The following is a 7,893-nucleotide window of genomic DNA, read 5'->3' as shown; positions in this document are numbered from 1 at the left end:
TGCAGGTATACCAGTGAGAAGCCTTGTTTGTGGAAATCAAATCTCTTTCTTTTATTCCTTCTGAATTGGTGTTGGTCATACAGTACGTGGACCCTTGAAGCTTTTGTAAGAGTCTTTTTTGGGTACTGATGTCAATGTGTTTCGTGAAAGGTTACATAAAGCGTGGGATTGTTGCTCAGTCAGCACAGAGCATGAAGGAAATGAAGGAAACTTTCGATAAAATGGCAGTGTCTTGTAGTTTTAACCAAGGAGTCTGTGTGTTGGCTGTAATGGAAAAATTACATTGCATTTGTGTTACAAGAATGTGGAGCAGTTCTTCTTTCTCCAAAATCTGTGCATATTGCTAGAACATCACAACTATACCTAGTATAATCTGCTAATTTGGTTTCTGAGAAGAATGCTCCAATGCGGGGCAGATAAACCAGCAGGGAGCAAAATGACCCCTTTTTAGGTTGAAAGGGTTGAGAGGGCAGAGAGTAGTATAAATAAGCACAAAGGAAAAGAGGATCCTGCCTCTCCCTTACTCAGATGCCCTCATGCTGAGACAAATAAGATTTGCTTTTGCTTTATCCAGTGGTGTCTGACTCATCTTTATTTTAGGATTTTAGATTTTCATCACATTGCCTTTACTGCCTGTGTCTGGTTTGTCTGTTGCAACTTATTCATCTGAACCGTATGTTGTAGAGACAAAGCTGAGTGATACAGATTATTGTTACAACTCTTGCTAGGCTCCAGAGCATGGGGGAAAAGGATATAATGAAGTACAAGTGGTATTTATTCGTAGAGGGTTGTACCTCGGGAGATGACAATGCCAAAATAACAAACAAACAGTTCTGAAACAAAAACAAATAATATAGCTTGCCTAATGAGAAAAAAAATAAACAGAAAGGATCAATAAAAATGTGCCCTAACTCCCTAAACCAAAACAGAGGAAAAAGAAAGTACCCAAAATAAATGGCGTCATCTCCCCATAGACATAACTGAACTGTACAGACATAACCGAACTAAACACAAAATCCTTGCATACTCACGACCCAAAAACAAAACTGTTCAGTAACAAAGGTACAAAATAGACACAATGCCAAGTATGCGAAGGTAGCGCTCCAGGCTCTTCTCCTCAAATGGCTGTATATGAGGTGGGGTAAGGTAGGATCACCAATCAGGCCAGACGTTGCAATCACCGTCAATCATCAGCACCTGGTGCGGCGATGGAAATTAGGACGACAAGACAACCTGCAACAAAATACATAGAAACAGACAAACAAAATGACCCACCAAAGGTCGTAACATTATGTTATTAAGACTCCTGAACATCTGAAAAGTTCTTGTGTCTGTCACATCAACATGTTGAAATCATATAATTATAGAAATGTTCCAATAACTGATAGTGTGCCCAATTCAGTTTCTATGGGAGTTCTTGCAGCTTTGCTTGTGCCTGATACATGTAATACAGATGAGAACATGGACTGACTGACCTTTTGTAATAAATCCATTCCCACTGCCAGGATTCCTAATTCCGGGCTGTGTTACAGATATCTTCTCAAATTAGTCATTTGTCGGAAGAACAGCAGAAAGATATCATTGGTTTAATTGTTGAGTTTTGCACGATATTTGGTGATGTTCCATCTCAAACTCATGTGTTGCAACATGATGTTAAAGATACTGTTGGAAATCAGCACTCTTATCGTGTTAATGCTACCAAAAGGGCTCTCATAAAGCAAGAAGTGAAGTACCTAGTGGATCATAGCTTTGCTAAGCCCAACAATAGTCTGTGAGGTTCGCCTTGTTTGTTGGTTCCTAAGCCAGACAGAACATTTAGTCTCTGCACAGACTATTGGAAAGTAAATGCAGTCACCGTTTCTGGTTCATACCCTTTACCACATATGGATCATTGTGTTGATAATGTTGGTGCTGCTTGTTTTGTAAGTACGGTCGATATGCTGAAAGGGGTCAAAGATCCCTTTGACCCCTGAGGCTTCAGAGATTTCTGCTTTTGTCACTCCTGATGATTTTATGTAGTACACTTTATGGCTTTTGGACTAATAGTTTAACATAGGATATTTTTACTTCTTATCCTTTGTATATGTACGATGTACAATCCCTCAATTTATACCACTGAATTCTAAACATGCTTACAAAAGAAACAGTTTTTAGAAACCCTATTTTATATAGTTTACTTTTCTTTACCAGTAGCATATAAATTGTTTACAACTAGATTTTAAGCATTAAAAGCTGGTCAACTAATAATGGCTATCAATATTCTCTAAAGTTATTAAAAAAGAAAGAAAGGTGTTGCAACCTCATTTGAATGATGATGAAGTTATAAACAGATGAGTCACGAGGTTTTAATGACTTGCGGTTGCTGAATTCACTGTACGGGCTGGCCAGAATAACAGCAAAAATAAATAAATAAATAGATAGAGAGATAAATAAATAAATTACTGAGATTTTACACTTATGGGTTGTTCACTTATATCACCGCAAGGGGGAGACAGAGGCCCACATAAACCTAAAGTGAAAACATTACTTAGCTTTACATCAGTTATTGTTGAAGTATTATATAACCACTAATGCACATTAGACCAACTTAACAAAATGTTAACCAAAAGGACAGACAGACAGACAGACAGACAGACACACACACACACACACACACACACACACACACACACACACACACACACACACACACACACACTCTCTCTCTCTCTCTCTCTCTCTCGCTCTCTCTCTCTGCGCTTATTTGTTGAGTATTTATTGCTGTTGACTTTACTTTCTCTTTTGCATTTCATAGCCAGCTCACCACTGCGCTCTTGTTTTGTATTGTTTTTATGCACTGGCTTCTCGCTCCCTCCCTATCACTGTCGCAAAAATATAGCAATATTTGTAAAAAGATGAGCCTGTTCATTTTTAATTTGGGTTTTATGCAAGAACCACTACTAAGAACATATTTATTGAGCAATTTAGAAGAACTCACTGCATTCACCATTTTTCGTGCATTTAACTTTTTCTCTCGGCATGAACAACATTTACAAGTGGTCTAGACATGTTGTGGCTAACAAGTCATGTTGTCATAGGGTTAGCATTAAGTTTCAACAATGACGTTCGAGTACATCCTGACCCTAACAATAGAGTAGACATTAATTACAGCATCAAACGTTAGTGCTGTTTCAAAATAACATGATAACATGTCTGTACTGGATAACATTGTTCATTTACACCTGTCTAAAATTACTTCAGTTTAATATTGTTTATTCAGAATCTTTTTGTTTTTCTTCAAATGAGTCAAAGTTAACAGCCTCATAGCTATCTAGCTAGCTTCATTCTCTACTACATGACAGCATATTTCGATATAATGGGCCTTGTCCACGTCCAGGTTTTAGTGAGTTTGTGCACCTCTTCCACTCGACCACCAATCACCGCACCGCCACAGTAATAATCTTCCATCCCCTGAGGAATGTAGGCCTGTGACTCAGGCCTCCTCTCATATGGGAACTCATCACTCATAACTGTAATAACCAGGGTGTATCACAGCAATAATATCACCCAGAGTCTCTGCCCCCAGTGACCAGAGAAATTCTATCTACATCGAGGCTGAAGATGTAGTCGACCTCAGTGGTCAGTTGGGTCTAATCGTAAAGAAAAATGTTGGGATAAATATTAACGTGAGTGTTACATTTATAGAATTTACAGACCAAGTGAGTGTTGTATTTATAGAACTGACAGAACACAATTGCCGAAGTGTCATTTGAAATGAAAGTTTATCGTCTGACCCGTTCACATACATGAGAATGGGCGGGATTAAAAGTTGTAGCGTTACTGCACACAGCCACTAGAGGGCATTAGAAACACAGTGGCTTCAATTTCCCCCACTGTCGTCCAGTCCACGAGTGTATACAGTCTATGATACAGTATGTTATCAGCACACTGAGCAGCCTCCTCTGTGTCAGGCAGTACGTAACGTATTTGCAGGTACCGTGAACGTTCAGATAGCTCCCTCTCTTTCAGCGAGTCAAATGCTAGCATGTCTAAACCGGTCATCTTTGAAACGCGCAATTACTGGTAGGAACAATTCTGTCCTCCCAAAATATTTGTAGGAACATGTCCATACCATATACAAACCTACGCTCAACTACATGTTTCATTTAAAAAACAATATATATATATATTTTTCCTCACGTAAGTGTGTAATGGCCTCAGACTTTTCTGTCGAAGAGCTGGAACCCATTTCAAAACTTAAAAATGCGTTGTAAGTACATAGAAAGGTAAATGTGTAAAAGAGAATAGAAGAAAAATTAATGGAATAGAATAGAGTCTTCATTGTCATTATACTCAGGTAATAAGAAATCTAGCATGACTAAGTTATATTAAGGTATGTTTCATTTAAAAAAAGAATTCTAAAAAATGTTTTACCTCTCGTGAGTGTGTAATGGCCTCAGACTTTTCCCACTCCAAAACGACCAGTGCAATTTAAAACTGCGCTGTAAGTATCGGTAGATCGGTATATAAGTAAAGTAGAATAGATGAAAATGAAATGTCATAGAATGGAATAGAATCTTTATTGGCATTATACTCAGGTACAAATAAATTCTCCTGATATGAAGTTAGTTAAGGCAGACCGTATATGAGGTGATGAGTGATGTTTATTCATGGCAAATAAATTCTCATTAACCTACAGTCCATAGTCATATAATCATTACACAAAGATATTTAGCCAGAAAAAATAGGACAAAATAAAATGCATAGATATAAAGCGAAACACGGAGATAATTACAATGACCGACAACAGAAGAAAGGAAGACAAGAAGTGTAAACGGTGAATGGTGGGGGCATAAATAACACGAGAAAAGGGCGAAGACAGAAGCGAAACTAAAATAAGAGCAATGCCGCATGGGAACCACGACTAAAGATTGATCGATATGGACCTGGATTTTAAAGTCATATATGGAATAAATTATGTAAAGTGTAAGGAATGTCGAAAGACACTTACAACCAAAAGTCACAACATGATACATTTGTTTCAAGACATAAACTACGACACAAACAAAAATACAAGCTGCCCCTCAACTCCCAAAACCTCCACTGTAAGCGATTAGCTGCTTCGTTGTTAGTGCTGGTGTATTTGATTTGAAGAAATTACTGATGTAGTTATAGAAAAATGATCGACAAATTTATTCTTGAATGGATATAATTAAAAATTAATTTAGAAAAAGTTTCTTACATTGCTTTTATAGTTGTACAAGTTTTTCTTGCATAATGTTTGTCTGTTATGGATAATTAAAATTAACTCTTTCAAGATTGCCTATTATAGATTGAGCTGGTTGTTATTTTTGCACATACAAAGTACACTCTAATAAAAAGGATCTTTGTTTGAATTTTCCATTATGTAAGGACCAAAATACATGAAACCGTAATCGAGAATTGTCCGTTAGTTTGAAAAAAAAATCAAGATACTTTTTTTTTGCAATATTGCACGGCGTTACATAGTAGTGCTTCAAATAAGGTGTTACTGTGGTGTGTGTGTGTGTGTGTGTGTGTGTGTGTGTGTGTGTGTGTCTGTGTGTGTGTGCGCGTGCGTGCGTGCGTGTATCTTTGTGTGTGTGGCTGCACAGTGGCGCTTTTGGCCAGGATGCTTTCGATGGTGCTACTGTAGAACTTCACTAGCAGTAAATTAAAACATTCCTATTGTAATTGCTATTGTAAGCGAGTCACTACCAGACTGCTGATTTCTTGGTGTACTGAGTGGTTTATGAGTAAACCTCAGAAAAATGAGAAAAATAATCTTCATGTATCATGATATTGTGTGTTTGCCGTATCACCATTGCCTACTTCTGCTCAGCCTCCTTTGCTGGTCTTTTTGCATTTTTGAGAAAATTAATATTGTACTGGCTCAGGGAAGCACATGAGCATAGGCCTGTCACAAAAGCTCCTTTCATATGTTTCTGTCTTATGCATATACCCTGTCACATTCAAGCACAGCCACACCCACATGCTGTGGTCTCACACTGTATTTAAAATGCATTAGCAGCATCGGCCCTTGACTGAAATGTTGATGAAGCAGTTCTCCTTGCCTGGGGCAGATGTGCTCTCTGATACCACTGCCCTGATTCCTACTGTATACTGTCACACCAAGTTCTTCTACTAAATACAAGAATGTGAACTCAATTCATATAGCAAGTCTATCTATCTATCTATCTATCTATCTATCTATCTATCTATCTATCTATCTATCTATCTATCTATCTATCTATCTATCTATCTATCTATCTATCTATCTAATTTGCAGCGGGATTATAATTACGAGAAAAAAAATGTGTGTACATTCCCATGAGAACAGATTTTCCATTACTGCACTGAACTGATTAGAAAAGATGCCTACAGCAGTGTCACTATTACTGGCATCATCATACTCATGAATTAGTACCACATATTCACTAAAAGATGAGTAATGATGATCACTGACTGTGTCACTGACTGTCAGTGTGTAGTCAACCAAAGGCAGTTTGTTCATTCAGTAGCTTTTGTAACGTGAGTGTTCTTAGCACCAAGCAGAAGAGCTTGGGAAGTAGGAACCTGAAGTTGGTATCTCCACCACAGACCTCTATCTCACTCACTCTTTCTCTCTCTGTGTCTCTCTCTCTGTCTCTCTCTGTCTCTCTGTGCACCTCCAGACATCTGGCTGGCGTCACTGGTCACACCAACTAACATTGTCTCAAAGCCCATAGAAATAGGCCACTCTGACTCTGGGGCATAACATGACTACAATGTAATTCCTGTGTTTTCATAATGATGGAAATTAAGAAATGAAACATTACAGGAAATGTGGGGATTAAGTGTGTGTGTGTGTTTCATTATTACTTACTCTGCGTTCAGCTATTTCACTCAGGGCTTCGATGTTGGCAGGGAGGGTGTGATATGTGAGTGTGGGAATGGAGTGTTTTAATATTCTATAATAGCACAAATTCATTCTTCTTCACTCTGCCTTCAGCTATTTCACTCAGGGCTGTGAAGTTGGCTGTCATGTCTTCCACAAGAACACAATACTCTAAGGACTACAATATCCATAAAGTTCCCAGTCACCTGATTTTTAGTAGCACCTGTATCTCATTAACCCTGATATATTTCCCTATATAAGCCCATACCGTTGATTGGGCTTGTTTGCCTTTTGATTGTGAGCTGTTGCTTGGATATTTTTACTTTGGCTTGTTTTCCTGGATTCTGCTCTCTTGTCTGCCCCATACTGGTTTTTGGATAGTACTATTGTATCTTGTTTTATGAACTCTGGCCATTTTACTATGTCTTTGGATACCCCTGTGCAATTAAAGCAAGCCTGTTTTACTGCATTCAACAGTGTCATTGTTCCACAATCTTTGACACAGGCAGGGAGGGAGGGAGATGTGAGTGTTTTAATTCTGCATAGTAGCACAAGTCAAGAAACAAAGCAGCACTAGCAGTAAGACTTGGGACATCTAAGTAGTAGCAGGACCACAGTGTTGAGTAACACACAGTACTGGACGTGTGTACCTGTGGGCTTAAATACAGGGAGAAACAAAGGATTCAAAACCAGGCACAGGTGGCCATGATTAGTAAACAGGTGATTTGGAGCAGGGAAAGTGTGTGTGTGTGTGTGTGAGAGAGAGAGAGAGAGAGAGAGAGAGAGAGAGGGCGAGGGCGAGGGCTTATCCCTCAGGCGGGGTGCTTGGCACACTGCCAAGACTGTTACTGCTGTCACTGCAATGTATTATGCAGTAGTGTTCGTGCTTGTGTGAGAGAGATGTGGAGTTGCAAGACACAACTAGTCACGCACCTGAGAGAGTAGAGTTAATCGTTAATGACACAACCAGTCACGCACCCGAGAGAGTAGAGTTAATCGTTAATGACACAACCAGTCAC

At 38.8% G+C, this 7,893-nt stretch overlaps 1 protein-coding gene across 1 annotated transcript in view; it reads right to left on the bottom strand.

The window, feature by feature from the left end:
* Positions 1–574: 574 nt before the first annotated feature.
* Positions 575–7,893, bottom strand: part of arap1a (ArfGAP with RhoGAP domain, ankyrin repeat and PH domain 1a) — a 75,138-nt gene continuing 67,819 nt past the window's right edge. Inside the window, exon 29 of the mRNA XM_081719769.1 lies at positions 575–1,233. The gene's annotated coding sequence lies outside the window, so the exon portion shown is untranslated. The remainder of the gene's footprint in view (positions 1,234–7,893) is intronic.

This window comes from Electrophorus electricus, chromosome 8 (assembly GCF_041902795.1).
Source record: "Electrophorus electricus isolate QZ-2024a chromosome 8, ASM4190279v1, whole genome shotgun sequence".
In the NCBI taxonomy this organism is placed as follows: domain Eukaryota; kingdom Metazoa; phylum Chordata; class Actinopteri; order Gymnotiformes; family Gymnotidae; genus Electrophorus; species Electrophorus electricus.
The sequence above is the reverse complement of the archived record's forward strand: the minus strand, read 5'-3'. Positions and strand labels throughout refer to the sequence as shown.